The sequence below is a fragment of the Sinohyriopsis cumingii genome, chromosome 12 (assembly GCF_028554795.1).
Source record: "Sinohyriopsis cumingii isolate HCF-2022 chromosome 12, ASM2855479v2, whole genome shotgun sequence".
Lineage (NCBI taxonomy): Eukaryota > Metazoa > Mollusca > Bivalvia > Unionida > Unionidae > Sinohyriopsis > Sinohyriopsis cumingii.
The window spans coordinates 121357458-121367580 of record NC_142972.1 but is presented as its reverse complement, the minus strand read 5'-3'; the positions used below and the strand labels follow the sequence as shown (position 1 = coordinate 121367580).

The following is a 10123-nucleotide window of genomic DNA, read 5'->3' as shown; positions in this document are numbered from 1 at the left end:
CGATTTTGTGTCCGGATTTTAGACTTTTTGGTCTCTGATCTAAGACAAACCTGTATGAACTGCAAACAGACAGATGAACCTTTGCAAAAAGTAGGATAAGATGGGCATTTGGAATAAAGAGTGGACTCGATAAAAAAATAATGGGTCCGTTTAGCACAAAAAACGCCAACTTTTATCCTTCTGTTCATGCGCGAGCCAAATAGCCTTTGAAAAACGATGTTTCTAACACAACTAGGCAGTATGTTATTGGAAAGTCATCTGGAAGTTGATGTTTTCGGATGTATTCAAAAATAGCTTTCAAACTGTGTTTCCTACTAGAATTTCAGGCGAAAACGAAAAAAACCTCCAGGGGTTAATGTGTTAATGTAACGCAAATGAACTTGATGCTGCTGTAGAAACAATGGCCATCTCATTAAACGTTCATTTGTCAATGTAGCTTGGGCCAAATAAGCAAGTGGTTGGTGACCAGTTTCCAGAACAAATACGGATAGCGCTGCAATTTAGAGATCTCAAATATAATCGCCAGGCAATCTGTTTCGGTAACAGAATAATTGCGCTCTGTTGGCGACAACTTCCCGTTACCATAAGCAACCGGAAATAAGTTTCCATCGTGCTCCTGCAGTAAAACTGAACCAATACCCCTGACAAAAGCGTCGGTACGTAATATAAAGTCCTTTGTCACGTTCGGTAGTCTCACTACGGCGTCTGATGTCGACCTATCCTTCAACGTCTGAAATGCTCTCTCACAAGCATCTGTCCAAATAACCTTTGTCGGAGCCTTCTTCCTTGTCAAATGAGTCAACGGACTAGCAATAGCGCTGAAGTTTGCAACATACTTACGATAATAACCTGCAAGTCCTAGAAACGATCGCACTTCTGTCTTCGTAGCTGAACGTGGGGCGTTCCGAAGTTGGTCGACTTTATCACTGTCTTGGGTTAATGTATCTTCACTGGGTGTGTGCCCTAGATAAATCAATCACCGAAATTCTATGTGACATTTAGATGGTCAGCAGTTAAGACCACGTGTTCTTCCCAAGAAGGTGTTGCCAATAAGAAATCATCCATGAAATTTGAAACTGCAGACCCTCTTAAAGGTTCTAGCAGTTTGCTCATCATTTGAGTGAAAATGCTAGATGCATTTTGGACCCCGAACGGCATGGTTACCCATTTTGGTATGTTCCATCTGGTGTAGCAAAGGCAAGTTTTGGACGGTCTTCCTTACGAACTGGAATTTGCCAATATCCCTTGGACAAGTCTATTTTAGAAACATATCTGGCGTTGGTTATTTCGGAAAATATGGACTCAGGATCCGGTAATATTTCGACCTGAAATTCTGTGATCCTGTTTAATTTCCGATAGTCGACGCAAAAGCGGTGTTCACCATTCTTCTTCTGGACTAAAGCAACCGGTGAACTATATGCAGATTCGGCTGGTTCAATGACCCCGAATTCAAGCATAGTTTTAATTTCTTCCCGTACAGTTTCTAACTTCGCATGAGGTAGTGGATGTGGTTTCAGTTTTACAGGCCTTTCATCCAGCAACTTCAAACTGAACTCTTTCAAGTCCGTCATGCCTGTCTTTCTGTCAAGACTCTTAAGTATTCGTGGAGTATCTCCTCCACCTCTTCACCTTGTCTGACGTTAACGTTACATCAAGGGCAATGTCGACGTAGGTTTCATCCATCGTCAAAACTAGGAACTACTTCCGCCAATCCTTCGTTGTCGTCGGGTTCTTCAGTCACAACTGTAGCAACCACGAACTCTCTTTGTCTCCTACCTTGACACGGTAGTTCTGTCCACCCTTCTTTTCCTTTACAACGAACAGTCCCCTCCAGGATACTTGGAATTTGTTGTGCTCCAACGGTAACAACAACAGCACATTGTCGCCCATTTCAAACTTCCGTTCCTTCACCCTCTTGTCTAGCACTTGGCTTGACGTCCCCGTGCGTCACAGAGATTCTTCTGGGTCAAGTTGCAAACATCCTCCAGTTTGTTTGTTACGGAGATCAACAACATACTGATACGTTGTTCGTACTTCCTCGGATGCCTTTTCATCCGTCCACAACTGCTTCGATAGAGCCATGGGTCCTCCCACTGTCCTCCCATAAATTAGTTCGAAAAATGAAAATCCTAGACTAGCTTGGGGTACTTAGCGGAACGAAAAAAGTATCGCGGGAAAGTATCAATCCCAGTCCTTGGGTAGACCTTCGCACAACTTCTTCAGAGCTTGCTTCAACGTCCCATTGAAACGCTCTACTAGACCATTGCACTGTGGGTGATATGGGGTAGTAGTCAGGTGCCTAATGGAAAGTAACCGGTTCACTTCTTCCATCACCTGGCTAACAAACTGCGTCCCTTGGTCAGTTAGTATCTCTTCCTTAACACCAACTCTGAACCAAACTCCTAACAAAGCCTCAACCACCGTAACTAAATCAATATTTTTCAACACAACGGCCTCTGGGTATCGGATAGCCTAATCAACAATCGTTAACACATAACAATTACCACTTTCTGACGCAGGCTTTATCGGACCTACCAAATCCATCGCCACCCTCGAGAGAGGTTCATCAATCAGAAGGGTGGTTCTTAGTGGCACTGGACGATGTGAGGTCTTAGGTGCCACCGGAGACACTTGTCACACGACAGACAAAACCTCCTTACATCCCCATACACACCTGCCCAGCAGAATTTCCTCACTAACCTATCTCTCGTTTTTGCCACGCCCATGTGACTACCAAGTAGACTCTTGTGTGCTAGCCTAAGCACATCTTCTCTCTTAGATCGAGGTACAATCACTTGCTTATACCTCTCGGATCCTTTCTGGGCGTATCGATACAAGATACCTCGTTTCATCACGAACTCTCACCGTCTGGCAAGTTATGCCCGGACTCCTCCTTTGCATACCCTCGTATCTTGTTAAAGGTAGAATCTTCCTCTTGAAGTATCCTTCATTCACTAGGTAGAAAATTGTCTATGGGCGAAGTCGATGGATTCAGAGGCTTCGATCCTAACCTTCGCTTCATAGACCTCGTCGCTATTTATCCCACGTGTACAGGTGTACACGTCATAGGATTAGGCTGTGGCAATACATACCTACACCCTAAAATCACATCGTATGACAATCCTGACAAGCACGCTGCTTGAATTCGTCCTTTCACATACGGCGAATCAAGGTCAATGAAGACAACCGGGAGAAAATCTTTAGTCCTATTAGCAAATTGGACTTCCACTGTCTCACCTTTATAACCAGCACATTTTACAAATTTTCATCCGCCAAAGCGGATAACTACAGCTGGTGTCTTCTCTCCATTTACCGTAGCTGTTGCCCTATTCAACCATTCTACTGGTTTACACCTTCTACCAGGTCTGATGTCACTGCATTTATCGTGGGACGATATTTCCTGCATTCTTTGAGAATAAGGCCAGGTTTGTTGCAGCCGTAGCATACAATTTCAGCTTTCTTACCAAGGGTACCCTTATCTACCCCTTGGGTCTTTCCTGGGCCACGGAACTGATCACAACTAGGATTATCAGCCCCTAGCTTCCCACCATTTTGACCATTCCGCTTATGAGGTGCCAACCGTGAGCTCTTCTAAAGTCATTGACGCTGGGTCGATCCCTGCCACCCAAGGTGGTTCGATGGGAGTGTGCACTCTCATATCGCTCAGCCATCACACTGACATCTTCTAAGGTAGCGAAATCACACTCCGCTAAAATTACGATTAGGTCTTTCCGATATGTACTGAGGACATGTTCTTTCAAGATCTTTTCACGTATGCCATAATATGTGAGCGCGGTGCCTGTCATTTTTATCCATTTATCGAAAAGCACGCGAACACGAGTATGAAATTGAGCATGTGTCTCCGTTGTTCGCTTAGACGACTCTGAAAAGTTTGCGAAAAGTTTTCAGCCGACAGCTCGTAGTGCCTTAACAGCGCTTTCTTGAGAGCGTCGTAATCATCTACTTCAGTCGGTGCCATATTATGATAGACATCCTTGGCAGGTCGTTAAACACCGGCATTGTTATCTGGGCGGTACGTCGATCCTCTGATCTTTTGCTTATGGGTCCTGAATGTTCATTCAGTTCTTTCGCCCCTCATAGATTCCGCTTCGATCCTTTGTTTCTCCAAGGCTAACAATTACTCCCTCGGGACTCCCTTAATTATCTCTTCTCGCAAGAGTAACTAAATGCAATATTTCTTTCTGAATTACTTTTAATTCAGACAACGACAACGCTCTCAAAGCAGTTCAGGTACGGAATCTTAATTTCTTACAATGTCATAGCATATATCTTCAAGTACGGAATCTTAATTTCTTACAATGTCATAGCATATATCTAAGAAATATCAAACAATGGCATGCACTAACTACAGAATGCATAGATATTGATTCGATTCACTCTAGTAATTCCTTGCTTAAACAATAACCAAATTTATCACTGATATGGTACTCTATTTTCTGTTCAGTTTCCTACTCACACCGTTCAAAATAATCCCCGGACGATAGACCACACTTTGTAACGTCGCCGTCTGAGTAAGAGGGGTGGTTACCGGGAATTGAATTTGGCTGGCTCAGTACTATTCAAAATTCGACACTTTACATTTTATTATTGCTTTATCCTAAGTAGGATCAAAATCTATCAAGGGGTTTAGGAAATGTTAGGAAATGTAATATCTTTAATTAAAACCTTACCGGAAATTCACTGTCTGTGACCATGACCCCACATTCCAAGGGCAAATGAAGGATGTCACACAATGAATTGTCATAGCCTCATAATGAATTATTCCAAGTATCTAAAAAAATTTTTAGGGGTTTAGTAATCGTAAGCAAATTTTAAATCTTTAATAAAAACCTTAATGCAAATTATTTATTATTGTGACCTTAGCCAAAAGATTAAAGGAGCGAAGGAGTTTGTAATGAATGAACTCATTTCTGTATTATTCAGCCCCTTATTGTGCTGAAATAGAGCTTGTCACGAATAATGATCTAATACAGAAGCAATACTGGTCCAAGAAATGGCTCTTCAAGTTTAATCCAGATAGAAAGCCAGTGGCTGTGTTTTTCACGAACAAAAACGAAGCAAATACTTCTGAATTTGTTTTGGATAATCTCGATCTTAAATATGTGGATTATTACTTTCATCAGAAACCAAATAGGCTCGTCACATTGAACGCATTTTATAAACAGCATCATCCCCACTAGCCAATCTTCGAAAACTACAATTCAAACTTAGAAGACAAATTATGTAACGTATATCAGGCCTATCTTGGAATATGTGAGTGTAGCTGGGACGGATGCTCGTTGATCGATTCAGAAAAATTGGACAGCATGAGGCGGCAAGAATAGTTACAGGACTTCCAAAATACACTAAAAGGCAATCTCTCTACTTTGAAACAGGGTGGGAAAGTTTACAGTATAGAAGAAAAATACAAAAATTATTAACACTCTACAGCACTAAAACAAGCCAAACGACAGACTATCTCATTTGATAACTCCCTCCCTATGTTCCCGAACAAACAAATTTTAACCTTCGACGTTTAAAATAATATAGTCATATGCGATTTCAGGCTAAATTCTACCAAATCATCTTTTATACCCTCAATAGTATCTGTGTGGAACAATCTCGAACAGGATACTAAATGTAGCATGTCTTGCAGTGCTTTTTTTTATAAAAAAAAATGCTGATACCTAAATATCGTATCTAAAAAAATGCCAAGTTTTCTTAAATAAAACTTGGATATTATCCATACTAGATTACGACATAATGTAAGTTCATTAAAAGCTGATCTTGACCGTGTTCAACTTACTAACACTCCGTGGGATCAACCAACATGCATTTCCTCATGATCTGTCTCAAGTACATTAAACAACGAAATGAGTTGATGAGAAAATTGCTTTTATTGTCTTATGCAACTATTAGGTTATATTTACTTCTTTCGAGGAAAGGGCGGTGCAAATGAAAACTAGAATTTTGCATCATCTATGTAAATATATAACCGTTACACGACGAATTTAACTTATTCAAATTATGATTACTGTCACTGTGCCAGCCCCCCTCTCTGTCTCTGTCTCTCTCTCTCTCTCTCCAGTCATTTTTTTAGTATTACTTTAAAATGTAGAACTTTTGACCAATCCTATTGTATTCTATTGTGACAATAAAATATGTTTAAAAAATTTAAATGAAAAGAATGAAGTACCGCAGCTCCATAATGAATCACCAACAGGATGAATAAAACCCATGACAGAGTTTGGGAAATATAAGTAACTTAAAAAAACTAAACTACAACCAGAATCGGATAGTAGATTTATTGTGCCTGTGACCTTGTTCAAGTGGTTAAAGAGACAAGCGAGCATGCCGCAGAATGAATTGAATTAGCATCATTATGATTCAGGTCAAGTATCATGAGAATATATAAAGGGGTTTTTGAAATATATGCAAATGAAAAACTTAAACCTGACGCCGCCGTGAGCGGAAATAAGTCAGCTATGTGTAGCTATCCCACTAAACGTGGGTTTGACAAAAATTAACTGTCTTGTTTTAATCAGTCAAAACAATGAAGATCAATTAGCTGTGAGGAAATGATGGGAAAAAGCAGTGAAAGGAGTTCCTTTCATTTTAGCATTGAACAAGACGCAACCTCTTATATTACTGACAGAATATGGTTGTAAAGTATTTTGTATGATTTTCTCACGTTTCTCAAGATTGTGACAGACACATAGACACAATTAGCACAATTAGCGACGTAGGTCTTGAACATATTTACATCTTATCTTAATCCTGGACCAAAACAACATGTGCAGTATTGGTTCTAATCAAAGTGGTTCGTGTTGCTCGGAGGTTCATGTAGCAGTATAATGTAAAATTCATCCTCAGAGTTCTTGCAGCACTACGATGTTTACCTCATCCTTACATATCTAAATCATTAAGGGTCCATTTGTGCTGTGGATAATAGCTCATCTCCCAGGAGATGAAACAACCGGATTTCCGTCAGTTTTCTTCTCTTAACGTTGTTAAGTATGCGCAGCATCACTATATCTCGTGAGTTTAGGCGATTCACCAACTGAAGCACGTTTTTCTTATTCATTGGTGGAATATGTTTTTTTAAAAAGAGACCGTTTCTTTTTGTTATTTCTCTCTCAATACGTTCAGAATTAATATTGAATTACGCACCTGTTTTTAACATTGTACAATTTACAACATCAAATTTTAAAAATAGGAATAATAAAAAATATTTTGCTAAAGTAATAGTTCAAAGAATCAACATACGGGGGATAGTATATTTTTTTAATTGCATACTACTTAGATATTGTTATGACTTTTTTGTTTGTTTGGTGGGGTGTATTACCAACAATAAAAAGATGACAAAACTTCGGTTCTATTGCAATCGATTTGGCTGTTTTCATTATAAGTATACAGCAGTATAGAAATTTGGTGGTTTTGTTTATAACTACATCCCGCTGTTAAAGATTTTGCTAAAGTATTTTGTGGTAGTTATTCTTAACAATACCCCCATACGACGCAGTTGTTGTTTTTTGTGTTTTTGTTTCCCCCACAAAGTTTTATTGTCATATTTACATGGTAAAAGATACAGAAATGTGTCAACAATAATACATTATACCCGTATCGTTGAGAAGTATAAATACCACAATAATACTTACATCATACCCGTATCGTTGAGAAGTATAAATACCACAATAATACTTACATCATACCCGTATCGTTGAGAAGTATAAATACCACAATAGTACTTACATCATACCCGTATCGTTGAGAAGTATAAATACCACAATAATACTTACATCATACCCGTATCGTTGAGAAGTATAAATACCACAATAATACTTACATCATACCCGTATCGTTGAGAAGTATAAATACCACAATAATACTTACATTATACCCGTATTGTTGAGAAGTATAAATACCACAATAATACTTACATTATACCCGTATTGTTGAGAAGTATAAATACCACAATAATATTTACATCATACACAATAATACTTACATCATACCCGTATCGTTGAGAAGTATAAATACCACAATAGTACTTACATCATACCCGTATCGTTGAGAAGTATAAATACCACAATAATACTTACATCATACCCGTATCGTTGAGAAGTATAAATACCACAATAATACTTACATCATACCCGTATCGTTGAGAAGTATAAATACCACAATTAATAAAAGAACAGTATGGACATCTGGGTCTATTACATTTAGTTGATGATCCATGACCTTTAAACATTTAACAAATTTACGGCAACGTATGAAATAGTTACTCATCCCGTCTTTAATTACAGTATTCCTTTTATTTCGACTTCCATCGTACTTTTATTTATGCGATTATAACACCTTTTGTACCTGTTATCAACTATACGACTTATCCGTCCTATACCAAAAGGCGCCATCACTTCATATATAAAATAATGCGTTCAAAATGCCATAAAAATACATGCAGGGAACGATTATATGCAACAAACTAAATTCCTTCCTTTTCACACATTTTGTGCATATTAACATCAGTTACAGTTTTGTTACACATCAGTTACAGTTTTGTTACACATCAGTTACAGTTTTGTTACATGCCATTGTCTTTCTTCGTACTTTTCTAAAGCAATAATCTCATTCTTGTATATGTTTGTGCGTTTGTAACACGATACAGTGAGTTGTCCTGTATTCTGTATTCTTATCACGTATGATGGTCTATGGTAAAGTACATTAGACAATCATACGTGAAAATTATACTGTCTGAAAGGACAACTGCCGATTCACTGGGGTTTATCACCATATACGGTAGCCAAGTCACGGTAGTCCAGGATTTAAAAAAATGCTATATTAAAGTACATAAGCACGTTTCCATTTTGTTCTCATAATATACATATACGATCTTTACCTACCCGAAAAAATAATTGATTTACGATTATATCTTTAACCGGTATGTGCTATGCCAAGATAAGTGTACCATGGATAGATGCTTAGTCGAATCATGCAGCACAAAACACATCATAATTTCCATGTAACCCTAAACAAATAAACAACTCTATATAACAAGAGGTCAACGCTGACCTGATATCATTCATCTGGCATTTATTGGTCTAACAGGAACATGTAGTAGCAACATGACGGATTAATGGCCCTGAAAGACACACCCTCTTGATAATTTCCAGCTTTTTGGTTAAAAATGGTGGTATCCTATATAATGAATCAATGTAATTTTACTTTAAATTACTTCATCTCAAGCAGATATTGTGTTGGCAGAATTTTAAATAAACATGAAAGGTGTTGACCGCAGGACTCTTCCTATAAAATGTAGTCTGATATGGTCAGACATTTTTGGAAAGAAACTCTCCCTCTGTTTATTACATAGTCAAACCTGTACGATAAAAGTAACCTGGGGGCCCCGAGTGGCCGAGTTGTCTAAATCGCTCTCCGTTACGGATCACTGCCATCTCACCTCTGTCTACGTGGGTTCGAGTCTCGGATTCGGGCAATATGGGTATGTGAGAAAGCTTGCCAGTAGCTTCTCGTGGGTCGGTGGTTCTTCCCGGGGTTTTCCCGGGTTCTTCCTCCACCATTAATACTGGCCGCCATACATAGCCTATCGTGTGCTGAAAAATGGCGTTAAACCCCACAACAACAACAACAACAACAACAACAAAAGCAACCTGACCAATGTCCACAGGCGACCACTGTATGTAGGCTCACTTTTTAAACAAACATATATATATATATATATATATATATATATATATATATATATATATATATATATATATATATATATATATATATATATATATATATATATATATATATATATATATACATTGCAATATTAAGTATACTTCCAAGAAAAGAAAGTTGAGTTTTTCGGATCTATCAGATCCTACAAATCATGGAAGCATATGTTAAAATCGGTACACTACTCTGATCGGACAGTTTCATCTGAGAGCAGAAAAATCTAAATTGTGCCTATCCTTTTTAAGTAACTGCATACCTTTATTAGCAATGGATACTAGATTTGTAAGGCCGTTGCTTACCTTTCCATTCTTGTAGATAGAAGACCTAAGTATTTATATTCATGTAGAACATCAATAACACGGCTGGAGTCATA

The 10123-nt window shown here is 38.3% G+C and overlaps 1 protein-coding gene across 3 annotated transcripts in view; it reads left to right on the top strand.

The window, feature by feature from the left end:
• LOC149787357 (carbonic anhydrase 2-like) overlaps positions 1-10123 on the top strand; it is a 134497-nt gene that overhangs the window by 28009 nt on the left and 96365 nt on the right. The gene's annotated exons all lie outside the window — the stretch shown is intronic.